A 27,554-nucleotide genomic window follows, 5' to 3' on the forward strand; every position below is an offset into this window, starting at 1 on the left:
ATGAAAGAGAATATCCTCTGCCAATCGACATTCTGCCCATACGACAGTACGCCTGTGTAATACATACAGACGGACATGCTCAGCCCTCAGTTTGGGGAGAACAAGCTTATAACGCCACATGCGAGATTACAAAAGACGTGTGGCGCGGAGGTAAATTAAGACCTCTGTTTTCAAAAACACACTCAGTGGAAAGTAATTCAGGACAACAAACTGAAATAATAGCGTTAAAAATGGTGCTGGATAATGCGGATCGCGAATTCCCGACACTAATAGTGTGCGATTCATATTACTGCGTCAAATCATACAATAACGACTTGCAGAAATGGGTTGAAAACGGGTACAAAGATGACACAGGTGCAACAATAAAGCAAAAATCGCTTTGGGAACAAATAGTTCTTTTAAAGAAAGAACTACAAAAGACTCACGTGATACATACACTGAGTCATCAACGTGATGGCGTTCACGTTGCAGGGAATTCATTGGCTGAGACAGCCACAGCGGAACCAACTAAATCGGCTTCCGTAGCTACAAAAAAGCGTTCAGTAAAATACATTGACGGGGAAACAATGCTGGCGGTAAAAACGTCATCAACAGGCGACTGCTCAGCGCTACCCCTCATGTATCCACTCAATTATACATATATAATCGATGCAAACTCCGTTCCTTTTGCTCGAATCCCTGGAGTGGGGGATAGAGTGATTCCAAACATGGACAGGAGAGGCTTGTTAATAGCAGACGCACATATGGGTGAGGGTCTTAGACACCTTACACTTAAGGATTCTCTAGAAGAATTACAATCAACATACTGGTGGCCAGGAATGAGCCTGCAACATCACATATTTGCAAAAAACTGTCCAGAATGCAATAGAGATCGCAGTGGTGACCGAGACGGTGTACTGCCATGGCGTTTCACCCAATAAGGATTAGGCTATCGACATGAAATACCCAGTATGAATAATGCATCATATTAACATGTAGAGACTATTTTCACTTAAAATGTAGACCCCAGCTCTCGGCTGACGTCTGAACTGTTATACAAACATTTGTGAGTCTATAATGGCATATACGCAATTGGTATGCTACATTCTGACCAGGGTCCAGCTTTTAGCTCTCGAGCTTATAAGACGGACATGGCCGGCATGGGCATAGCATTGCGGTACTCTTGTCACCTCCTTCCTGAGGGAAACGGGATGGTGTAAAGAAAAAACCAGGGCATAGAGCAATCTATAACAGCAAAGGTATTAGGTTCGGGAGCTAGGTGGGTCAAACATTTAATAAGTGTCCAACGTAGTCTTAATAATCTGCCAAGAAATTCTCTGAAAGGTCTCAGTCCGTACGAACTATTGTTTGGGACTAGAATGTTAATCCAGGACCTTGATAGTCAAACTTCAGTGGTTAAAGAAAAATGCTTTGATATCAAAGATAGTTTGGCTATTTTACAGGACTTAAACTAAACAAGAAAAGACCTGAGCAACATAAAGTTGAAACAGCAGCCAATAACCACTGAAGAGAAACCACCTGTCCCAGCAAGGCCTGTCTGGATTCCAAAAATCGGGGATCTGGTCAGAGAAAAGATCGCGGTGAAGAAGGAATTTGGGCCTTCTTACAGAAAAGCAGTTCCTGTCTTGTCTGTCAACGGGACAAGATCAGTAGTACTACCGCCCCTTGCTGGTAAAAAGGAGAACCGAGTTGTATCCATCGACCTGGTTAAACCACAATCATGTGGCCGATAACAAGTAGTAGGCCAAGTGGACTCCCAAGAAGTAGCAGAACACCAAAGTTTGCTACAAACACAGAGGTTCAAACTGAAAGACTAATCACAATTGATAAACCTACAGTAAAACAACAAGGACTATGCAACAAAGCCATGGAACTTAAACCTCTTGTAACCCAAATTAAAATATTAAATCAAGAAACACCAGTCTATAATGATGTAACCACAGACTATGCTAAAGAAACAAAGAAAATTTCAAAAACGAAAAGGAATCCAGAAGCAATTGAAACAATTGACAGAACAGCGTCAGGCTACTTCATCAACTTCGATGATTTTTCTGAAGATCTGAGTGAACCAGAGGAACAGCGGACAACAAAGACTTTTAAAGATAAAGCAAAGGAACTCTTTCATCAACTAAAAGAAACCTATCTGATTTCTCCATGGATTGAACTTTGGGTGGCACTAGGAGTATTCACCCTCATACTTTGGCTCATCATGGTACTATGCTTGGGACATTTTATTGAGGGAAAATATGTTACAATGGACACAGCAAGTCAGAACATCAACTTGGTCCTGAAACCACACAAGTCTTCACACATCGAGAAAAGAGATCTTTCTCCAGTAAACTTCACAACCAATCCTATACCCGGTGGGGTAGCATGTGACAAAACTGATTACGAAATATATGGTCCGGTTGAGCTCCTGAAGTATCCTCATCAATTCAAGATTTCATTAAGTGACTTTGTAAAACCAAGCACATTTGCTGATGATTGGGACTTTGAAAGTATTAATGATATGGTGTCTGATCTAGTAACGTCAGCTAAATTTACAGAACATGATTATTTGCAAGGTTCATCTAATTACGATCAAATGTTTTGTTACAACCATTATGGTAACCATTATCTGCATGAATCTACTCACCCTAGAAATGTTTTAAATTTTAACCAATGGGAACATTGTGCAACTCCACCAAAAGGCAGTTCAAAGACATATTTTGATAAATATTCATACTTTTCAGTGTTCAACACAAGTAATGCAGAATCATTTTATTTCAAATTGTTAAATAAGACAGGAGTGAAAACCATGCTTACAAACACAAAATTAATATATTCAGACTCATTTTTTGAAAAAATGAATACATTCGGTTTTGATTTCTGGAACAATAACATTGAAACGAAAACAATCTGGGGCACAAAAGATTGGCAAGTGCAAGGTATAGAATCATTATTTAGAGCCTGCATGATCCCAGAACAAATTATATTTTTGAATGATACAATTCAACAGACATCCTGTCTTGGCCTAGCCAAAATTAAAGACTTAAATAAACCGTCTATTCCAAAACCAACACCTAACAGTAATATCACTACAGATGTTGAGATAGACGTATCCCATGTTTTAAACCAAAACAGAACACATGCTGATTGGAAACAATGGTTGATCTGGCCAACAGACACAAATAATTGTCAAGACAGATTCCTGAACAAAATACAGGGGTTCACATTGACCCGACCAGACCCAAGATACTCCCAGAGACAACATCCAGGGATTGTAACGACTTATAGTGTGGGGAAACTCTGCCTTCAATGGCTACATACATCCACCCTGTCAGAAATTAAGCAACACTTAACTTTACTTAAAGAAGGTGCTGACTTGCGTGATTTCATCATGGGACCACGCAAACAGCGTCTAAAACGTTTCATAGCGGCCTCTATATATGCAGCTTACAACGAAGCTTGGAAAGTAACTCAAATTGAGACAGCAGAAAAAATACGGGAAATTGACCGTGTTAATTTGGAAAAATCACTTTCTGTTGTGGACAATGGGTTAATGACTCTGTCTTCCAGAATATATTCACTGGACAGTATTGTATCTTCTGCAATCGATATAATAGAACAAGACTTACTGATGTTGCAACACGGTCAGTCTCAATTACGTTCTATTGTACAGCTTGGCTGGACGTTACAAAATCTGCGTTCAGGCTATGTGCCTTGGCGTTTAATCAACACAACGTCACTATTTAATATCTTTAACCTTACTGATAAACAAATCAGTTTGGCACAAAAGAGTGCTGACTATACAATTCTGAGCATTGAAAAACTTGAGAGATTACCATTGACAATGTCAGAACGACCTGTCATTGAATGGATAATACATGGGATAATAAATATTCCGATAACAACATTCCAGTTTCAATACTGCCAAAAATATATACAGGCAGGCCAGTATGAAAGGTTGGGTAAAGGATACATTAAGTCCACATGCAACTTGCCCTATACACACACATGTGTCAGTAACAACGGACAGAGTGTATTTCTTAGTGGTAATAATTGTGAGAAATCACTGAGTGGCATACTTCTGTGTCAGGGTATTAGTTTGCATGGGGCCTGTGAAGGGACTTCAAATAACCTTTCATGTTACCAGTTAGGCACACCTGCAACACAAATAGAACCATTCTTTAGAAGACTTTCGAACGGGAGTTACATTCTAATTGTAGATCACAGATGTTGTGGCTTGCTGCCAGGAAAACCTTATCTCGTAAGCGTGACTTCCAGGGTCATGTGCTGTGAAAGAGTATTGTTCCCGAATGATGCTCCAGACAGGGAGGGAAGGTTATGGCCCAGTTTAAAAATCTCTTCTATTCGAATTGATACTTTAAGCAGAATGAAGACTGTGCTCCTACAGACGCCAACCCAGTTGACGTCATCAAAAGAAACGTATGATCTCCAAGTTGCAAGGACAACGGCAGAGATTCATTCAATGTTATCAACAAATTGCCCCCTACACTTCGCAGAAATGCTGAACGAAATCTTAAATATTTCTGATACAAGTGGTATCGCGAGTGTATTTAAGACAGTTTTTTCAGGCGCTTTAACCCCATTCAAAGCGATCCTGGGTATTTTTCCAAATTTCGTCCATTCCATCTTTGGCGGACTTCCACTCCTGTTGGGACTCGTAGCAGGCATTTTATTCTTGCTACTATTGCTTCGTTATGGCAAGCCATGTCACAGACAAGACTCCAGCAACAATGGAAGAAACGATCCTAGCTATCCGCTACCGGGACCGCATAGCTAAAGTCCTTGGCTTAGCCCGGCTACGAGATCTAAATATGACCTGGTTTCTTTCATTCAGACCCATCTGGCAGAATTGTGTTATGCCTGTATTAAGATGCATGCTATGCGGCGAAGAATGCGTGTTGGACACCTGTCTTACACTACAATCAGACGTACCATTGGATGCAGATACTTTGTTGGGTCCAGTAAAGGCTCATGCATTGTGCTGTCCCCAGCTGCTACCTATCCTGATGACGGCATTCGTGGAGACTTCACCACTACGATTGAAGGGTAGTGAAGTACAAGATGGAGGCAGCATCGACCAGGTACGACCTTCTGTAAACAGTTCTGATCAAACCATCAGTGAAAGCAATCATGCGCATGACTGCATGGTAGCGACATTTTCGAACCTAGTCGAACTTTCACCAGAAGCTGTAGACTGTTTTTTCGAGAATCTGTCTGAAATGATGTTTTCACCGGAACAGAGAGAATGATTTTAAACAAACTTGCACACGGCGTTCCCTGAACTCTGAATTTGACCTCAGTCTTTTGAAAACAAAGTGACTGTGAACTATTTTTTCTCTTCTCCCCTGAATAGCGAAAACTTTTTTCCAATTCCAAAATATTTACCTTTTTGGCACTTATCTTCTGCTTAAAGTAAAACTATTCTTAGAGAACAGGACTTCTATTCTTAGGAATACTAGAGACATTACATTACCTCAACCTCTAGTTTATATGCAATTAATTGTGTTTATATGTGATGAGATGGTCTCGCAATTTTTTCTGTATCAAGAGCCATTTCATGTGTAATTTCGCAAATCATTCATGCCTATATAAAATGTGCATCTCCTTTTTGAATGATTATACTGCTTGAATGCATACAGTACCTATACTCATTTCGTGCATTTCGCATACACCATTTTTCAAATATGAAAATGTTTTTGGGGTGGTTCGGTATACACATGCACTGTTAGTTATGTTTACTATTGCTTAGTTTAGTAAATATGTACATAAATTCGTGGAGTGGGTGTAGTGTGTTTATCTAGGTACCTATAGTGATACTCCTATTTCTGACCCTTGTCCGGTTATTAATTCATTAATGTCCATACACCGGCACAGAAACCCGTTTTCAGATTAGATCATAGCGCATGCTGTCACATTAAGCAAGCACTATCCCTTCAGCCCCCTACAGAAGCACACCGAGTTCTCAAAACAAATCAAACCTCCAACAGACCTGGGAAATCCCCCGCAGCTATTGTTTTGATTTCGCTCGAGAACTCCTGCAAAGAATGTAAGAACGACCAGTCCTTATGACATTCTTGCTGACGTCTTATGTCCATCCTTACGTCAAACACGGCACCTTTCAGGTATAAATATACCGACGCTGCCCTAAGCTAGGACACGGTGGTGACGAGCTTGGAGCAGCGCTACTTGCCGGAGAGCCCAGCTGATGCAGAAAAGCCCACGGACGCTGCCCCTCCCTTTTGACGCGCTGAGAAAGACGCTGCCTTTTCTCCTGCCGAGAAATCCAGCCTCCGGCGTTTCCAGCCGCCCTCGCGGGTAACTGGGATATCGAGTCCTGAGACAGAGATACCAACCCTCCAGCCTTCTAAATCCCAGGTACTGAACTGACTAACCCCTTACAGAGAATTCTTGAGTCAGATTCTTGGCAAAACAAACTTAACTTAAACTGCTACTTACTTACTCACTCCCAAGTATTAGGCTTAGGTTAGGTACACCGGGGTAGGCGTAGTTAGAAGCACCAGAATATGTATGTATATCTTTTATCCATTTTAAGTATCATATGGCTAAGAAACCATATAAATGCTTTTACAGTATTATTTTATAATTCTGTTTTTACTGTATGCACTTTACTTAACTATAAGTATTGCAATAATAGCGATTCATTTCTCTTGTATGAGAAAAGAGACTGATCAATAAATAACATCTTTTTATTGAAACACGCCCATCTCTTATTTCTCTACAACCTGGTGAAACTAAGAATGCACGTACTGACTGAGTAAAATAGTTGTCTTTTGTTTTCACACGACTCTAGAGATATACTCTTGATTAGGGGAGAGCAAAGTTGTCATGTTCTATGGTTGTCAGAAACTAAATCCCTTCTTGTCTATCCAGGGAGGTTAAACTCCTCCTTGCCTATTCGAGAAAGTTTCTAGTGAACTCTGAGCTAGCTGGCACACATAACTTTAAGTCTAATATCGTCAGTAGAAGACCTAGTTAACCACAGTCCAACGTCTATACTATTGAAGATATTATTCCAATGCGCAGAGCCTATTGGGATAATAGGAACTACACTACAGTAGTGAATCAGAGAGAACAAAGTAAAAGTGAGACCAGCCCCCACATGGTGTGTAGCGAGCAAGCGCAGTGGCAACCATTACTAGGGGGAGTTTGCGGGGGTTGTCCCTCCAAGAAAAGTTTGGAGACAGAAAGGCCAAAAGAAAGCATGTTGCAACACATTTGCTCTCCTAAACCGCACTGATGACATCAGCATGTCTGCAACGAATGAGGCAATTCCAATAATTGATCACGTCATCCGTGTACAACTGAGCCAGTTCATAGGTATAATGGATGATTCCATCACAATGCCCTTGAGCCAGAGAATAATTAAAGATGTCATCTTTGCGCCATGGTCTCTCCTGGGCTGGGTGCTTGTGGTCGCTGCAGGGGTGCAGTGCTGCCAGAAAACCCCATGCCATGACAATAGGCGCTACTCTTGTTTCCCAGACATTACCTTGCATTCTGGGACATGTAGTTTTATTTATCCAGTTTTGGGCCTGGGTCTAGATTTATATGCAAAGTCCTGAGGCTAAATGGTCACGATGGGGTGAAAGCATCCCACCTGGTCAGGATTCATTTTACAGTCTGTTTTTCTAAGCAAATCACAATTTCATCAACCAGTGGTGAGAAAAATGAAGACAATAAATGTTTTTGACACAGTGCTTGGGCCTCCTCATTCGCTACCACTCACTACACCTAGTCTCTGTATGTGTGCCCACATACTTGGGTCTACAGGGTACTGCTGATATGATGCCAGTTACCAATTGGCTTTTCCTGGTGCTACCAACTTTCTTTCCCATCCCCCTCCAGCAGCGGTGTGCCCCTGAGCCAGCTGGCATCCCATGGAGGGAAAACACATTGGACTGCCATTGCTTGTGTGAGCACCCCTTAACATGTGGGTACACCTCTCGCAGCACCCACTCCAAGCATCTTCGGTCACAAGGTTTGCTGGCCTGGCAGTGTGCGCGCACAAACCCAATGCCACCTTCTCTTCATTGTGGGGCATGTAGCATGCAGGGTGTCTAGTATGTTAAACCACTGAGATGCACATAACCCCCAGCACCTAATCTGCACAGACTACATACAAGTCAATCATGGCCAGCACCCTGTCGGTGCTAAACATACGAAGGAAAACTGCTTTCCACACACAGAATTGGGAGGACACAATACAAGCGTCATCTGTGGTTTAAATACTCATTATAAATGCTTCGCTTTAAAATACCATAACAGAACACCAATATAAAAATAAATACAAGATTGCAAGTACCATGAAGCACTCTGCCTTGCAGAAGTCCTACATACAACAATGCGCACTGTACATGAAGTTTGATTTTCATTTTATAAATGCAGGAATTCAAGTTCCATAAAGCAATATCCCATGAGAAGGTATGATATAAATAATTCATGTAATTTTGAGTTTCATTCTGGTTCTGTAAGTACCAGAGTGAAATCTATCAAGCACAGATATGTTACAAATATACAAACTGTACATATTACTTTAATTTTCATTTTATAAATGCAGGAGTACCAGAATGCAATATTCCTCCTAAGTGTATTATATAGTACACATCGAGTACATGTTCTGCTAGTTTTCGTATTTACAAATGAAGGACTACAAGTATCAAAATGCATCCTAAGTCAATTATAGCATAAAACACACTGTACATGTTATTTTCATTTTACAAACACAGCACTCCAAGTACCAGAATACAATATTCAATGTACATGCATGATATAAAACAATGCACACTGTTATTTTGAATTTCTTTTTACAAATGCAGGACTGCAGCTACCAGAATGCAATATCTATTAGACAAGAAGAACACAAGCTGATTGTGTAGTTTAGATTTTCCTCCTATGAATGCAGGCTACAAGTATCAGCACACAAACTGCGAAACAGGGCAAGATAAGTTGTCGTAAAAACAACTGACGTGGTAAATCGCAAATCTCTAGTCACACACTGACCTGCTAAAAAAGGAGGGATGATATCTCACTCACTCAGCACTCCCTCATGCCCCAGGACCTAAGCTCCTCACTAGCAAAGCGCCGAGGAGGCATCACGTGGTTCTTGGTAGCGCTATAGATATTCATCACACAGACCTAGCTGCAGATAGTGGTGTGAGGCAAACCCCCCTACCCCAGCAAAATGAGCTGAGGGGCAACTGGAACTCTCATACCTCACACACATTTTCAGTATGGAGGCTGAACTGGGGGCCCTTAAAGATGGAACAACACCACTGCAAGCGCCTGCGTTGGACCCCTGGCTGCAGAGAGACATAAAGGCGTCATGCCAGCGCTATGCAAATCATTAAAATAAATGAAAACATATACAAAAGCTTTTTTGAATTCATGAATATGCGTGACATTTTGCATACATTGAATATATTGATGTGACGCGCATCCCTTTTTAACTGAACACCTCTTTGCCAAGCAGTCCTTTCATTATGCTCTGAAGATAGCGCCATGCTGACGTGTTACAAAGCCAGCATAACAAAACACGCAAGCCACAATAATGACGCTGTTTGTCTCAACCGGATGCCTGTACCGGTCTCATCGCCTCCAGCATGGCTTGGCGCGGCATAAACGCTATACTCAGTGGTTGGAGTGGGGGGAAAAAAGCAGGGGGAAAGTGGGTGGAGACTCCGAGGGTGGAGCTAACCCAAGGATTCGATCAGTGGGTGGAGTCAGAGGTGTGGCCAGAATGTGCCAAACATCCCAATTTTTAGTATATGTTTGGCATTTCACGGACCAGTTACAGCTTATTGTGTTATTTAATTCAACCAATGGATTCACTTGATTATTTAAGTTTTAATAGGAGTTATTGGCATTTAAATACATTCACAAAGTGCGATATATTTCCAATCACACAATGTCCCAAATACGCTTAAACGTGGAATCATAAGCCATTTGTGTCCAAGCCATGCAGTTTTTCTCATTAGCACTTCTCCCTTCTTCCACAGGAGCAGTTCAAACATGAATGGCAAAATATCCTAGTTTGCAAATGATTTCTATATAATTATGGCTCTGCCATGTTTGCCACATAATACATCATCCACTGCATAATCTTACAGTTTTAACTAATCATTTTTGTAGCTCAAACGGATAAAAAGTTACTAAAAACGTGACTTGAGTTGCTGCAAAGTGGACGGCACTTTGCAAAGGTTGACTGATCACCTTTCTCACTGCTGCATTTGTATGTTATACTGATACGAATGAGGCAGAATCTTTGCAGAGACTTAACATGTGTAAAAATGTCTAAATAATAAAGTATAACAAAATATATTGCATTACGCTGCAGCCATTTTTATGTTGCATAATTTAGTCAACACTGCAGCATCATTTTGTCCCCCATTGAGCAGGCAGCACATGTTAAAGTGCTTGTGCATGAAGCAGAGAGACTGAAGTTTGCAAACTTAGGGGCATATTAGCAAGAACCTCGTTACTATTATCGCTGTTTTAGCAGCAGTTTCCTGCCGCTAAAACTGCGATAATTTTAACGAGATTCTTGCTAATATGCCCCTCAGTTTGGTGTGCATGCAAATCCTGCATTGCTGATCCTTGGTGAGTTGCAGCTACTACTGCTGAAACAAGGCCAATGGAGGTACCAATGGGTGAGGTGGACTGGCCTCGATGGCAGGGCCAGCTTTATTGCTGGTGGCGCCCTGTACAACAATGTTTGCTGGTGCCCCCAATGATCAGTTACGCCTCGGACACTCTCACTACCACCATTTAACAGTCCCCCTCAAGTCTCCATAACCACACTCTTTCTCAGATGCATTTCATTTGATTTACAGCGCCACTCATATCAGTGTACAGTGTCAGAGCACTTTACATCACACACACTACACAGAGACAATCATTTATACGTGTGTAAATCACTGTATAGGAAATGTTACATAAGACAAAGGACTACAAGGTGTAGAAGGCACATGACAACCATACTAGCAGGCAGTATAGTTTAAAAGCTCACTGTTCTATGTTAGGATTTTACCTTATAAACTGCAAGTAACGAAAGGATCTCTCTGATAAGAGCTGTAACCTACTAACCTAGTTAACATTATGTGCACTTTGTGATCTGCATGGTACATGTTCTTTGCAGCAGGCATATTAACCCTTCTGTGCTACCTTTCCAGGAGTCAACCCTTCCACTAGACAAAACTCAGATCTCTCTCTAGGAACAACATTAATCACCAAAGTTATCATAACATTTCTATTTTTGCTGAAAATTGCTAGAGGCCAGGAAGGAGGCTGTACATTTTTTTAAAAACCATAATATACTTGCAACACTACGCACCCACCTGAAATTGGTACCCAGTGCGGTCACACCGTTCGCACCGCCATAACCTGCTCAAGGTTCATGTGACCTGAGTGACAGAGTCACAGTGACTGGATCACTGTTGCTCCATGGTGTGTTGCTTCGTAGGGCTGCCCGCAAGACTGAAGATGAACTTTAGTATGGATTGTGGTGGACAGGCCTTCAAGGTTAACCCACAATTGACACCACTAGGGTACACCTGCTTGTGCCAAGACATCAGGCCCTCTAAGGTCTAGTGGGGCCTTCTAAGGTCTAGCATGGGAATATGCTCCCTCAGGAGAGTGGTCTGGTGGACTGTTCATGAAGGCTGAACCCAGTTCCCCAGTTCCAAATTCGACACCTCTGGCCATAGTGCCATATCCTCTCCCCCACTGAACACCATACTGCCCCACTGAGAGAAACTCACACTGCCTTCAGCTACAACTTAATTGTGCCCGCAATAAACACTTGGATGTAGCTCAATTCAAATGATGCACTTGATAAGAGTAATATGCTTCCTAAAAAAAAAAGTGAAAGCAAACTCTCATAGGGAATGCAAGATTAAGTAAAGCATGTGAAATGTAAGCAGAAACAACACGGTTACCGTAACGATCTCTCATTCACTATTAGGAAATCAGCGAGTGGTTTTACCTGAAAAGTTAAGGATATGACTACAGGGCTCTGAAGGGAACCGTTTCAATGTCCATTACTTATATCCTTACAAAACGTAAGCAGTATGGCTTAAAAAGACCACATCCATAAACACAGAGCCATGGTACACATTTTGTTTTCCAATCCACCCATCAAGCAGGTAATGCAATACATCCAGGAATGGTGCACTTCCCCACCTGGGGACAAGAATGCTGTTCAAAGAAAGACGAGAAAATAACAGTAGAGCTTCACTACAAAGTCTGTAAAGTGAGGCTCATGCGTTTGTATGTGAATAAAACCAATCTGGCCACTTTGCAACCACTCTGTCTTGCTTTATTTAGTTATGTATTTATTTTTCATATTTAAAACCTTTTATTTCTCTCCATCCCAAGGCTGCACTTTGGAATTGAAAAATTTCAGAAAAAGGGCATTTCCTGCAAGAGTGTTTTTCTTTTTTGGATCCATTTCACAGGGAAGCAACTAAATGAAAGAAGGAAAGAGAGGTTGTGAACCGTTTCTTCAAGTCACGATTTTCAGTAAGTGAGGAGCAAGACAGAAAGAGATGAACTAATAGGAAGAGAGGGGAGCATTATGCGGAGACATCGAGAATCGTTGTGCTCAGGGCAGGCCTGGGCTCGATTTGGCCATGTCGGACCGACTGCGTGAGTCAGAGACACTGGGCCCGATTCACAGAATGTACTTAGGACTCAATCCTAAACTTACAACTATTTTGGCATTCACAGAATGCACTTACTACTTTTGGCATTTACAGAATGAACTTTCTACTTTTGGTATTCACAGAAGTTAGGATTTTGTCTTAAGTTTGTCTTAAGACAAACTTAAGACAGACTTAAGACAGACTTAAGTTAGGATTTTGTCTTAAGTCTGTCTTAAGTCTGTCTTAAGTCTGTCTTAAGTTTGTCTTAAGTCTGTCTTAATGCCTGCTGGGAATACCGATAGTCTTAAAATAAGGAATTTTCTCAATTTAGTAGTAGTAAAGTTAGGACTCCGAACTTTAGGACTCCTAAATGCCTTCTGTGAATACCGAAAGTCTTAAAATTAGGATTTTTCTCCGTTTAGTAGTAGTAAAGTTGAGAAAAATCCTAATTTTAAGACTTTCGGTATCCACAGAAGGCATTTAGGAGTCTGAAAGTTAGGAGTCCTAACTTTACTACAACTAAATTGAGAAAAATCCTAATTTTAAGACTATCGGTATTCCCAGCAGGCATTTAGGAGTTCTAAAGTAAGGAGTCCTAACTTTACTACTACTAAACTGAGAAAAATCCTAACTTTAAGACTTTCGGTATTCACAGAAGGCATTCAAGAGTCCTAAAGTTAGGACTCCTAACGTCTGTGAATACCGAAATGAGTAAGTGCCCTCTGTGAATACCAAAATGAGTAAGTGCCTTCTGTGAATACCAAAATGCTACTAAGTTTAGGATTTTGTCTTAAGTTAGTTCTGTGAATTGGGCCCTACGTCTCTGACTCACGCAGTCGGTCCGACACGGCCAAATTGGTCCCAACAACAGAACCGGCCCCCTGTCCCAAAACTGGCCCCCACCCCATCCAGCCTACTGGGGAATTGCCTTGTGCCTGGACTTACCAGTTCAGCCCTGGTAAGGTGCGAGGTCAATGGGGGCTGAGGGGGTTCCCAATGCGGCGGGACAGCAGAAGACATCCCAAGCTGACGGGGTGGTTGCCAAGAGGAGAACTTCGGTCATGTCTGAGTTGAGTTTGAGGCAACTGTCTTTTTTTGTAAGTATATGGTATTATGAAACAATCTGCTCTTCTTAAACAAAATGCCAGATAGTGTCACCATGTGGTGGAATTTCATAACTAAGTGCCTCTGTTTGCAAGTGCCTGCGCTGGGCATCAGCAAACACTGGCATAAATTAAGCACTGCTTACATTGCTTCTGTTAATTGTCTATCACAGAAGTTTCAGGTACTATTATGGGATTTTAAATATTAAATGTTTTTTGCCCTATTTGCCTTGTCACGTGCTGGTCTACTTACAAATGTGCTTTGCTGCCTTCAATGTAAGTGTTGCATGAAGAAAGATGCTGCTCTGTGCATCAGACCTTAGAACCCTCCCAAGCTGTTCTCTACAGATCATGTCAGCATCCCAAAAGCATATGACAAGTTAAATGTCTCTATATCAAGATTTACAATATCAGCAGTAATAAAACAACCCACTACTTTCACCTAACCACTACATTGCAGTGTAAGTGTTCATTTACTATTATCTCCACAGCTACTTGCAAACTTACCCTGCAATGTAGTGAATGCAATTGTTAAGGCTCTGTAACCCTTGCAACTTGACAGGTTCCATTCTTTATTAAACTCTCATTCACCCATCTACAGAACCACTCAAAACTCAAAAATCATTGTAGAAGCAGAGTTGTAGACCAAACATACTGGCTTTGCCAATGCTTGTTCTGACAGTAGCAATTAATGTGACGGCCATCTGTGTGTGTTCAAGGAATGTTTGTTCCTTCAGTGCACACTGTGGCTCCAAAATAGCATTTGCCATCTGCGTTGCAGCTCTCAACCTCTAGGAAAGATGAGTAATCTGGATTTCCAAGGAATGTGAAAGGGCAGACACTTATATTTCACCACCTTCAGATCACATATCAGTTTCTTTTTTGAGGTATGGCGTTATCAAGACCTTTGTTTTTTCTAAAAAAAATATATGTACAGTATACATGCTTGTAGCGGCTTTCAGCTAGCCCTCTTCCTCCATTGATCGGTTGATGGGTCACTCACGTTTGTCTTCAGCCACTCATTGCAAAGGGCAATGGGTAGGAGGACTCGGTCATTGGATTAGATCAATATATGTGACGGCACTGTGCTCTTGCACAATGCAAACCTGCTTAAAACTTAGTCCACTTCGGCACCAGAGTTGGTTAAACAATTATTCTTCATAAATAATTCAGTGAAGTGTGACATGTTCTACATATGGGTTTCTATATTAATTCACCAATTACATTTCAGTATCATGGCAGTGTTTTATTTCATTTTGTTTATTAGCAACATGCATGATTGCGATATAGCGTTGGAACCAATTATCACAATGCATTCCAGTTGTGTTCTGCGAAGTACGACTTACTGCAAATCAGGTTTACAAGCCGTGAGCAGGATTCCAGTGCTTGACAGGTAAACAGGATTGCCTGTGCATGTCAGAGTGCATTACATCCATGCAGCCACCCATGTATTTTGAAGCAAACCTAGATTTATAAGGACTTGTGAACTTGGGTTTGAGGCAAAATGGTGTGCATACCCGACGGAAGCATAACAAAGAGAAATATCTTTATTTCTCCTTGTTACTTCCACTTTCTATGATTGATGCATTCTGTAGCACATGTAGAGAGAGGACGATGCCTCTGAGGATTGTTTTTGGCAGGAAGGGAGACCTTCTTGCACAAAAACAATGCTGCCTGTAACACCAATCATATGATGCAAGGGTACCAGCATTGAGGCTATGCAGCACAGAGTGCGCTAGTATAGGAAGAGAGCAGAAGTGCTCCATATCTTGTAAATATTGAGCATTTGTGCTCCAGTGGCATATGGCAAGTACAGCTAGTGGAGGGGCTAACAAATGGGTACATAAAATACATACATAAATAAAAGAAATAAAAAGTTACTTACTGGGCTTGCTGTGGACTTGTCCTCCCTCTCCACTCCTCTTCTTGTCACGTCACATCCAGCGCCCCAGCTTCCTCCGTTAAACAGCATGAGGTTGTGCCAGGATTGTAGGGCGCAGCCTCTCTCTCAGAGCTCCACGACAACCCTGGAGGCTTGTGCATGCTCTCAACTCAGGTCTAAGACATCTGGGTTGAGAAGTTTATAGTACATATGTCAGGCTGGCCGTCGCATGACGCCGGCCAAAGTGACATCCGCACTATAAACTAGTGCACAGCCAGCCGACCACTGCTGCCACTCAGCAGGCCCTGCCCCACCCCATCCTGGCGGTCGGTTCAGGACGGGTTGATGAAAAATAAAATGATAATAAATTAACTTTATTACAATTTTATTCTTCATATCTGGGACTTTTCTGGTGGCATTTTAGTGGGGCAATGCTCCTCTGCTCCAATGGATAAGCCGCCCCTTTTCTGCTCTATTGAAATATATGTGTGTTGCAACTAAATCGATTACAGTCATAGACATATGGTACTAAATACTGAGATGCTTGCAATGCATGGTTTCCTTCAAATCACCTTTTCAAATTCATCATTGGAGCCTTACATGTGATGCATAAACCGGTGCAATACTGTCTGTGGAAATGCTAGAAATGTTGTTCTTTGGTTTAAATGATCCTTGCAGGTGTCTAGTAGTTAATCAGTCTAAACAAAAATGTTTTGTCAATGCATGCATTAAACTGCTAAGCCAGGTCCTCTCTGGCTTGGAAAAGCATCCTGGTACTGGTTTCAGGTTATCACCCCTCATCAGCCAGGCTAGCTTGACTCGAGTGCATGGTGAGCACAAGACCCATGTCTTGGCATTCCCTTCCCACTTAGGGCACCAAATGCAAAAAGAACAATTGATAGATGGATTGCTGAAACAATGTCAACCATTTACCCCAAGTACAGGACTAAACGCCTAAACCCATTGTTTTTTTGTACACCATGTCATTCCAGATTAGACTCAGCCATATGCAAATCCCTCTTGACTCTGCTCCTCATGGGAACAATCCAGCCTGAACTGCAAAGCAAGCAGGTGGGCCCGCACAGGTAACATCGGTGGGGAGGGGTGGGGAGTAGACAAACGACGAGATAGGGAAAGTAAAATAAAAAATGATATAAACACTTAACTTGCGCTCATCACATTGCTGACTCGGCGATGCAGAGAGCACAAGGTAAGTGGTTTTATCTATTTTTTATTTTACTTTCCCAATTCCGTCATTTGTCAATTTCATCCCTGCCCCACTACCACCCCGCCCCACTGCTGTTATCTGTGCCGGACACACCTGCAGGCCAGGCCCTCTGTGGAGCGGGAAGAAACATCCTGGAACCAGTTTAAGGGTACCACCTCTCATCAGCCAGGCTAGCTTGACTCCAGCAGCATGGTGAGCATGGGACCCAAGTCTGGGCATACCCTTCCCAATTACGGCGACAAATGCAAAAGAACAAATAATGAACGAAATGCTGAAACAATGTCAAACATTCACGCCCACTACAGAGATCTGGGCCTAAATCCATAATTTTTTGCACACCGTTCCAGTCCAGTTTAGACTCAGCCATATGAAATCAGTCTTGACCCTGCTCCCCATGGGAACAGTTCAGCCTGAACATCCCATGCTAGGTCCTACCTGGACCAAAAAGAAGAATCCTGTGACCAGCTTCAGGGTATCACTCCTCATCAGCCAGCTGATGAGGGGTGATACCCAGAAACCTGTCCCAGGAAGCATGTTTCTGGTCAGGGAAGACATGGCTTGGTAGTTTGGGCTGGACTGTTCTCATGAGGAGCAGGGTCAAGACGGATTTGCATAAGGTTTGTCTAAACTGGGTTGGCATAGTGAGCAATAAAAAATGTATTTAACCCTAGTCTCTTGACTGGGAGTGAATGTTTGATTTGTTCTGCATTCTGTTCATCATTTGTATGCCTTTTGTTTTCTTGCCCTGAGTGTGCTGGGCATGCCCAAGTATGGGTCCTGGGCTCCCTGTGTCACTGGATTCAAGCTGGCCCAGCAGATATGGGGTGGTAGCCTGAAACCGGCCCCAGGATATTTGTTTTTTGTCCAGGGAGGACTTGGCTTCGTAGTTCGGGATAAAATGCTCCCATGAAGAGCTGGGGCAAGACTGATTTGCATATGGCTGGGTATAAACTGGGTTGGCATGGTGAGCAAAAAAACAATGGATTTAATCGCGATCACTTGACTGGTGATGAATTTTTTAATTGTTCCACATTCCATTCATCATTTGTGAGTCTTTTGCTTTCTCGCCCTAAGTGCGCCGGGTATGCCCAGACGTGAGTCTCGGGGGCTCACTGTGCCACTGCATTCAAGCTAGCGTGGCTGATGAGGAGTGTAACCCCCCAACAGGTCCAAGGATGCATGTTTCTTGTCCACGGACGACCAAGTTTGGCAGTGTGGGCTGGACTATCCTTATGAGGAGCAGGGTCAAGACTGATTTGCATATGGCTGGGTCTAAACTGTATTCTTTAGTGAAAATGTTGGCAAGAATCAAATAGATGATCCAACTACCTCCAAACATGTACTTTCAGTTGTACTGAATATATGAAAAGCATGACCATGCTACAAACCCAGTAAAGGAGACTAGGCTTCAGTATGCACAAACCGAGGACAGAAGATATAACCATAAAAACATTTCTACTATCAGTTCAGTAATGCAGCAATGTTGCACCACCTGCTGACACCAGCGTGTGTCGAAGAGGGCCGACCACGTGCCGGTGCAAGCTCCAAGGCCGAGGCCCGCGACCCTGGCAACCTGCTATGACCGTCGCGGCCTCCGAGTACAAGGCACGCAGGACTCCTTTTGCGTTTACGAACTCTACCGGCTGACACAGCAGACTAGTAGGTCACACATTTGGAACCGAGTCTTGATAACACCATGGCAGAGGACGATGTGTAAGGCTGACTTGAAATAACTATACTCCTTTCGAAGTGGTGCCACCAAGTCTGTGCTTAGCATCACAACCACACGTGCATGTGGGCCCACGCGTACTACTGCTCGCGGCCTATGCTGCGCTCGCGTAGGTCACATAATTCGAACTGGACATCAGTGATTCAAAGGCAGAGTGCATATCAATGCAAGCAAGGAGAGGTGTAAGAGGATGATGCATTTCATTTGGGAGGAGAAAAGGATAATCGTTACGGAGGTGATCGGACACTACCGACAACTGCCCTGGTGTCACTAACTCTGTGCATCACGAGCCTACGACAAGTGGCTGTGGGCCACTGCTGACCGCTGCCTCCGGCCTACACTGCGGTCCAGGAGGTCACAGAGTCCTGATTTAGCAATGGCGGAGTTCATATCAGTGTACCAGCATCATCGCAGACTGCATACCCTCAGCCCCGGTGCCACTAAGTCTGTTCCCCGACATTCATGGACACTCTGGTTGAACTTTGGTGGCGTCTAAGTCTATGGACTAGGGGGTTGTCTTCATCCTCAGGTAGCTGATACCAAATTGTTGGTGGCAACAAGACTGTCATTTTCAACTCCCCCATTTGCTGTTTCCGGATAAGATCAAACCTCTGCACCATGCCCTGGAGGACCCCTTCCACTGTACCCCATTCCCCTTGGACCTCGACAAGGACCCGCCCGGTCTGCGTGGCCCTACCTCAGTGGATCGCAAGTCACCGTCCCATGGCAGTGTGCCTGTGCCGGCTGCTGTGCATCCAAGGCCACTAACTCTGTGCTGGTCAGGTCCGGGACCCCTTCTTCTGAGATATTGAATAACCTCTGAGGGGATGGTTTGGGGTCATCATCACCATGTGTCTGTGGTCCTGCGCTGTCCACTGTCTCCGGCCACAAATGCGCCCCACCAGGGCTCACACATCACATCGAGTCCAGAGCTGCCCTGACGTGGCATCACCGCAGTAGGCACACGCCACCATCGCCAGGACCACCTCCAACCGCCATGTGCCAGAGTCGAAATAGTGGTGCTAACAGACTAACGAAGTTGCTCGCACCTGTCGTGGATGCCATCATCTGCCTGTTACCCTACTCAGCACTCCAGGTGCCACTAACTCAGTGCACCGCAACCCATAGACCGTCACTAATTGAGTTTTGTGCTGTGGAGATGTTGCGCAGCAATGTCACCTCAGGCAGTGTGGGAGACTTGGGACGTTGATGTGGAAGATGATGCAGGTCTAACACACCCCTCTGCATCTGCATCTGGAATATCCCAAAGGGACAAATTCTAAAGATTTTCTTCACATGAGCACTCTCAGCTCTAGTGCCCCTACCTCAGTGCACTGCAACTCATGGACACTTCTGTTTGTATGTTGGGTGACCTCTGTACTTGCTCCGGCTCCCTCAATGTTGCTCAGCAGTTGACTCTGTATTGCGGGTTTTGATGTTTCCGTTGCACTGGGGTCCACTGTTCAGGTTATTGCCAGCACCAAACACTCTGTGCGGTCTGACTTACACTCACCCCACACACATCCAGCACAGGTGTCACTTTACATGGGGCCCTGCCAATAAAGGGGCCTGGCGCAACTGCCCGTAGCCAGTTCCACATGATATCTGCATGTGTCCCTGTGGTCTTGTTGTATGCATGAGGGACCAGGGCCCTTCCACATTACTATGTGCTGTGTACAGCGGATGCAACCATGTCACCGCAGGCAGCGGGTTGGAGCTTGGAGATGTAGCTTTGTCAATAACCTCTCAATTCGTAAGGGGAGTGGACTGGCCCATCGTACGCAGAGCCGAAGTGGGTGTGTGACAGATGTTTGCGTGTCCATGGGCGTGGTATGTACTTGGTATGTGCATCTTCATTTGTCAATGGCAGTATGGGTCTCCTCTGTGGGGTGTAGGGGGTCCCTGGAGGATGATGGACACCCACATCTGTGATCTAGTTTGCCTTTTGGCATTCTGACACCTGGCATTGGGGTGCCATGTGTGGCTTGGTGAAGTGTTGTGAGTCAGCCGTGCTTGAGGGTGCGTCCTGCTGTGTGGTCTGTTGCAAGGTCTGCGTTTTACTCTGCGTAGCTGGGCTGCTCTGGTCGTGGGATGTCCATGGGCTGTTGTAGGGTGTCGTTGTCGAAGGTGTGGTGGTCCTCTCCAGCTTCACTGATGTGTGGTTTTCTCTGCTCTGCTGGAGGTGTTGTGTGTCCCTCTGCAATGTGAAGGGGAGATGCATATTGATATTATGCTGACATGTATGTTGGCTCATTGTTCATGATTACATGCAGACTGTCAGACAATGTACATTGTGACTGTTTGGGAGGTGCAGGATTTGGATGCAGGACTGTGTACATTTGGACTACATGACGGATGTGAGGTTGTATGCGTGCATTTCCATTTCACAGTTTCCAGCTCTGTCAGATGTAGTAGGCCTGTTTCTGAGCTTTTGCTGACCCAGTTATGCCCTCTGTTCTGCAGTGTCGGGGTTGCACATTGTCCCACATTGTAGTCAATGTGGGTGTGCTGTTCTTGCTCTATGTGTGTGCTGGAGTGTGCTACGGGGAACATGAACATGATCCAGGCTCATTGTGGGTGTGCAGTGTGCTACACACCCACAATTACTCACTGCACTCTGCTGATCACTAGCAGTTCCATCGGCCTCTCGACCTGTGTCCGTTGATTGCTAGCAGGCACATAAAAATAATTTTTATTCCTCCCCTCTTCCTCCCTGCTGAGTACTAGCAGGCGCATTTACCTTTCAATCCAGTAATCCTTCGTGGGCTGACCGCTTCACGGTGCTCACTGGTGGCGGCGGGCGCCATCTTTGGTTGGGTTGGTCGGCGTGCTACACCTTCGCCACACCCCCCTCGTCACCATACTATTTAGGACCCGCCTGTCTCCGCATCCTGTGATCGCAAAGTAGCCCGGTGGCAGAGGGCACGCTAGCGACTGTTGGAGCGCTGCAGGAATTTTATTTTACTTCTATTTTAATTACTCACTGCACTCTGCTGATCACTAGCAGTTCCATCGGCCTCTCGACCTGTGTCCGTTGATTGCTAGCAGGCACATAAAAATAATTTTTAATCCTCCCCTCTTCCTCCCTGCTGAGTACTAGCAGGCGCATTTACCTTTCAATCCAGTAATCCTTCGTGGGCTGACCGCTTCACGGTGCTCACTGGTGGCGGCGGGCGCCATCTTTGGTTGGGTTGGTCGGCGTGCTACACCTTCGCCACACCCCCCTCGTCACCATACTATTTAATCATCTACTATGCGTCAGCGCAGCGGACGAGCGCAGCGGGCGCGTCGTAGGCGCGCCGGAGTTGCGCCTGAGTTAAGCCCGTCTGCGCCCGTCCGCGACAGGCCGGGGCACGGGGCCTGTCACTCTGCCCCTCTTGTCATCAGCTACACCCCTGCCACTTTGCTCTCACTCCGTCACTCGCGCCCTCCAGCCCTTATCGTGCTAGAGCGTATCATCTCTCTCGGGCTGTGCAGATCCTCTTTTATTCAGTCATGCCCTGATCTGCCATCCCATCAGCTGCTTGATGTTCCACTTCCCCCTGTCCCTCGGTCCCCCTCCCCCGCCCCCACCCCTCATTGCACCTCCCAGTCTACCATCGATGCGATCCTCCTGAACACCAGGTCGGCAGTCGCCCATCAATTAGAGCTATTCCACCTGCTTGATTCCTGCCAACCTCATCTGCTGTTTCTAACAGAAACTTGGTTCAGGGATGACTCTCTTCCGAGTCTCCTAGCCATGCTGCCCCCGACCTACGCGGCTATCAGAATGGATCGTCCTGGGGGAAAGACAGGTGGAGGCGTCGCCCTAATTACCCACATCGACTCTCATTTTACCATTCTTCCCTTCACTCCCATTCCCGCTGTGGACTGTCTTGTAGTCCGCTCCATTTCATTTGGGGTTCCCCTGACCTGTGTCTTGATCTATCGTCCCCCCCTGTCCACTCCTCACTTTCTTGGTTCTATGGAGGACCTATTGGCTACGCTTGTAGTGAACAACTCCGCAGTCCTGCTCCTCGGGGACCTAAATTATTGGCCTAATGACCCGGCCGAGGATGCTAGATCTAAGGAGTTCACTACTCTGCTCACCAGCCTTAATTTCCTTCCCCAGCTTTCTATGCCCACCCACTCCCTTGGTCACCAGCTCGATCAAATATGGACTCTTAACATCCCCACCAACTCCCCTATCATTTCGCCCTGCCCATGGTCAGATCACCATCTGATTTCCTTTGCACTTGACCTCGGACGCCCGCCTAAACCCCCACTGCCCAAAAACACCTGGCTTAGAAAGTGGGATAAGGCTGACCTCCCTGATGTCTGCTCTTCCCTTGCGGCTTCTTGCCCTGAGCTCAACGATCTACCCCTCTCCTCTCAACTCACAGCCATTAACACCTGGTTACTACAGGCATGCAACCGCATTGTTCCCCTCAAAAAAGTCGCCATCAAGCGAGCTCACGCCACCAACAGGTGGTTTTCTCCCCTCCTTAAAGACAAGAAGCTGGCGGCGCGTAGAGCAGAACGAGTGTGGCGCCGTAATTACTGCCCCCTCCTCAAAGCTAAGTATCACCTTGTCCTTAAGGAATACAAACAAGGCATTTTAACTGCTAAAGCCGAGTACTTCTCTGGCAAAATTCTAGCAGCGGAAAATCAATCTAAAGAAATATTTGCCACAGTACATGAACTTGCTGCTTCCGACAGGGTGATCTCCAAAATCCCCCCCTCCCAGTTACTTTGCAACTCTCTCAACTCTTTCTTCATTGAGAAAGTGGCCCTCATTAAGGCTAATATTCCTTCCTCCTCTTCCACTCCGCTCATTATTCAACCGCTCCCTGTTGTCCCATTCCTCACTTCTTTTCCCCCCCTGACACGGGAAACCCTTCTCCCTTTACTGGCTCGGGTCAAATCTGGATCTCCTCATGACATCGGCCCGGCCTTCGCCCTAAAAGAGATCTTCTCTAGCTGCTATTCCCCCCCACTCACTCTCATCAACCACTCCCTCACCTCAGGTATTGTCCCAACTGCCCACAAATCAGCTGTCATCATTCCCATCTTAAAAAAGGCAGGCACTGATCCATCTTTGCCTGCCAATTATCGCCCCATCTCCCTGCTTCCCTATTTGGCTAAGGTCTCAGAGGCTCATGTCACCCGGACCCTGAGTTCCTTTGTGGAGTCCACCGGCCGCCTCTCCTCCTGTCAGGCTGGCTTTCGTCCGCTGCACTCAACGGAGAAGGTGGTAGTGTCAGTGATGGACAAACTGAGGGAGGGCATTGACACCTGCCTCCCCCAGGCCCTGGTCCTCCTCGATCTGTCCGCCGCGTTCGACACGGTGGACCATGACATCTTACTGACCCGTGTCGAGGCGGCGGGCATTCGGGGTACGGCCCATGCTTGGCTCCGGTCTTTTCTAACTGACAGGGAGCAGGCCGTCCACCTGGCAGGCTTTGCTGCCCCCCCCCGTAGAGTGACATGCGGCGTTCCTCAGGGCTCTTCTTTGTCCCCCTTGCTATTTAATTTATACATCTCACCCCTCATTTTTTCTTTACAGCAGATGGAGGTCTCGGTGTTTAACTACGCCGATGACCTCCAACTTATCTTTAACCTTTCCCATTCCCCTTCCTCTGCTTGGAATTTCCAGAGGGTAATGCTCTTCATCCAAAATTGGATGAACTGCAACCACCTCAAGTTAAATCCCGACAAAACCGAGTTGGTTTTGACCGGGGGTGGTTGCAGTCCTTGGTCCCCGTCTTTCTGGCCTGATTCACTGGGTTCCCCCCCCTCCCCGGTTTCCAAGGTCAAAACCCTGGGCATCTTCATTAACTCCCAGCTCTCGCTTCACACACAGGTCTCATCGGTGGTGTCTTCTTGTTTTTTTTCCCTCCGCACCATCCGTAAGGTTTCCCGTTTTTTTTTCTGTTTCTGCCCTGAAGCTCATTCTCATGGCCATGGTGCTATCGCGCCTTGACTACGGGAATGTGATTTACAACGGGGCCCCTGACTACTTGATCCGCCGACTGCAGCAGATACAAAATCAGGCCGCCCGCCTGATTTATGGACTTCCCAAGTTTCATCGTGCTTCCCCTCTGTTGCAGTCGCTGCATTGGCTGCCGGTGAAGGAGAGGGCTCTCTTCAAGTTGGGCTGTATGACCTACCAGGCTAGATCTGGCACTGCCCCTGCCTTTCTCTGTGAGATTATATCCCCTTATCTCCCGGCTAGAGAGCTTCGCTCCTCCCACCAGGCTCTTCTGACAGTTCCACGCTTTAAGAAGAAGAGGTCTGGTGGGACGAGATTTGCGGTTTTAGCCCCCTCCTTCTGGAACTCCCTCCCTTTTGCTCTCAGAGCTTCCTCCTCATATGCTGAGTTCCGCAGACATCTCAAAACCTTCCTGTTCCCCAGCCCTCCAGCAGTATAGCTTCCGTTCCCTACCCCTCGGGTTCTTCGCTGTCTAGCGCCAGGAAACCGCCCCGGTAACAGTGCGCTCAATAAATTCATTAAAAATTCAAATACATCGTTGTGCATGTATGCCATTGTGCCCATCTCCCCCCACCCTCCCAATCCATGGTGGTAACTCACCCTGTTGATGTTGTGTCAGGTCCTCCCAAGCTGTGTTGGGACTCCCAACTCCTTGCACCATCTCCACACTGATGACTGTGGCTCCGTTTCCTCCAGTTCATCCTGTGGCGCAGGACTCCCACCTCCTGTCTCCATTGCTGCCTTCCTGTTGGCAGCGGCTTTGTGCATGGTGTAGATTTTCATGTCATGCCAGAGCTTCATTGCCTCCATCATTGACCTCCTTGACACTCTGTTGGACAGGCCGCATGGTCGGGCTGCCCCCCCTCCCCGCAATGGGACCAGGACCCTGGCTCTCCCTGCATCCCCAGCCAGAGTCCACAAACGACCACCCGAAGTACCCTGCAATCCCCCCACTACAAGACACCAGCTCCGGACCCAGCTGGCCCGGGTCACCATCTACCCTACGACATCGACCCGGCCGCCATCTTGGGGCACGGCAGCACGAGGCCGCGTGGCCTCAACTCGACCCTAACCCCGGGCCCGGCCGGCCCCGACATCGAGGCACCAACCTCCCCCCAGGAGGCAGAGTGACCACTTGGCGAGTCAATGGGAGAAGGAATCGTCAACGGCTCTCCTCCGCCAGGTGTCGATCACCCCAGGCCGCCTGGGCGCTGGCTCCACCCCCCTGCTGGGTGTCTGGACTCCCTCATCCCGGACCTCCCGGCCCCCAGGCGCGAGGGTCCGGACATCAAAGGGGACCAGACCTATAACTGGGGCAGGGCCAGACCAGGAAGGCAGTTGTATCCTGGAGTCGAGAGACCCGAGAAGAACTCATCCGTGACTTGGCCTGCTGGCGCTGCCGCGGCCCTCTGCCTCGTGAAACCATCGTCTTGGCCTGCTGGCGCTGCCACGGCCCTCTGCCTCGTGAAACCATCGTCTTGGCCTGCTGGCGCTGCCGCGGCCCTCTGCCTCGTGAAACCATCGTCTTGGCCTGCTGGCGCTGCCGCGGCCCTCTGCCTCGTGAAACCATCGTCTTGGCCTGCTGGCGCTGCCGCGGCCCTCTGCCTCGTGAAACCATCGTCTTGGCCTGCTGGCGCTGCCGCGGCCCTCTGCTTTGAGAGACTATCATCTTGGCCTGCTGGCGCCGCCGCGGCCCGATCCACAGACACTCCAGCTCGAGGATTGTGAGCTCGCCTTTTACCACAACCTGTACCGATCCGGTACCAAGACTGTCCCGCTACCCCCTTTCCCTACAGAGACTAGAAGTGAGAGGACCTCCGGGTCCAAGTTATCCTGTATCGCTGATATCCTTGCCTTAAGAACCTTATATAAAGCCTTGAACTCGACTTGGTGTGGTGCCTGTTTGTGGGGAGGGAGGGTACTTGTCTGTACGATCGCCGGAGACGGTCCCCCTCGGGGATCTCTCCCTCGGTATCCGGCCGACCCTCCGGGTCCCCGTCTAACATTGGTGGCAGCGACGGGATCCGAACCTACGCATAATCGTACAGAAAGTCACTCGCCCCACCACACACAACAACCATGTCAATAGAGAGCGGAACAACGGAAAAATTTCAGATGGAAAAATTGGAAGACTACAACCACCGGGAACTGAAGCAATATTGCATAGAACTTGGACTTCCAACCACAGGTCTTAGCACAAAGGAAGACTTCAAACAAGCCCTAGAAGCTTGGGCAGAAACGGGTACGGCCGTACCCCGAACACAAACAACCGAAACGAGCCCCGCACCAACTAAAGAAAGAGCGGATCTCTCCCTGGAAGAGATCCGAGAAAGAGAAAAAACCCGACTCCACGAATTAGAACTTGCCCGACTTCGCTTGGATGGGGAACTCAAGCTGGCAGAACAAAAAATAACCCTGGAACACTTACGGCTCAGGGAAGAGCGGGAAGACAAGCAAAGACAGAGGGAGCTAGAGGAAAAGAGACTAGAGTACGAACATGAGCGCAATCTCAAAGCACTGGAGATCCAGAAACAGAATAAAGACCTCGGGCTCCCCGAACGACCGACCCCGTCTGCCTCGACCGAACCCAAGGTTCACATCCCCAAAGATGTCATCCGGGAATACCACAAGAACGATGATATCCAGCAGTGGTTTAAAGCCTATGAGGTGGCAATGACCTCCCACCGGATTCCCCGAAGCGATTGGGGAGCCGGATTATGGGGGAGGTTTGTCAACGAAGGGCGGGACGCCCTGCTGCAACTCCCGGACCAGCTGATGACCTCCTACGACCACATGAAGGCCGCCCTCCTCACTCGATACGGGCTCACCCCTGAGATGTACCGCCAACGGTTCCGCGACTGCAAACGGATTCCGGGTACAACTTGGGTGGAGTACGTGAACTTTTTTAGCCGAGCCTTCGAGGGGTGGATCAAGGGCAACAAAGTAACCACCTACGAACAACTCTTTGACCTT

The sequence above is a fragment of the Lissotriton helveticus genome, chromosome 7, assembly GCF_964261635.1.
Source record: "Lissotriton helveticus chromosome 7, aLisHel1.1, whole genome shotgun sequence".
In the NCBI taxonomy this organism is placed as follows: domain Eukaryota; kingdom Metazoa; phylum Chordata; class Amphibia; order Caudata; family Salamandridae; genus Lissotriton; species Lissotriton helveticus.